The sequence below is a fragment of the Elephantulus edwardii genome, unplaced genomic scaffold, assembly GCF_000299155.1.
Source record: "Elephantulus edwardii isolate Elephantulus edwardi_28Jun2011 unplaced genomic scaffold, EleEdw1.0 scaffold00341, whole genome shotgun sequence".
NCBI lineage: Eukaryota > Metazoa > Chordata > Mammalia > Macroscelidea > Macroscelididae > Elephantulus > Elephantulus edwardii.
Window position 1 is genome coordinate 1,977,705 of NW_006400091.1, and position 602 is coordinate 1,978,306.

Consider the following 602-nt stretch of genomic DNA (forward strand, 5'->3'; position numbering starts at 1 on the left):
AACAACAACAACAACAACAACAACAACATATTGTTTTGGATATTTTTTTTATCTCCTCCTAATTTTTGCTAGCAGTGTCCTGTAATTCTTCAAGTTTGTCTTTCACCCATTGAAAATATTCAACCCTTGTTCTTTCAAATTCTGTGTCTGAAAGTCCAATCAGACTAGACTGTCTTCAGGAAATCCGTTGATACTGTGTCGCTCCTTGGAGGTGCCATTTTACTGTGGGAATGTGTAGGGTGTGAGATAGCCTGCTTCTTATGTGACATTGCTGTGTGGAGCTTTTCACACCTGAGATGATAGCAGGCTCTTGGTCTGACGTCACTGTCTAGAGGGTGGGACTACTACTCCTGGGTTTCTCACCCTGGGTTTCTCTCTGAACTTTTGTCTTAAGGGACAATTTATTTCAGTTTGGGAGTGAAAAAATCCTGAGAAGTAACAGCCCTCTCTGTCAGACAACTGCTGCACCTAGGCCAGTTCAAGAGATCTGGGTTAAAAGCAGTTCACATTTTTTTTTAATTTTTTATTTTATTATTTTTGTGTGAGTGTACCGTCAAATCAGATCTGACTGGTACAGGAGGAGATTGTCCCTCCTTCCCCGG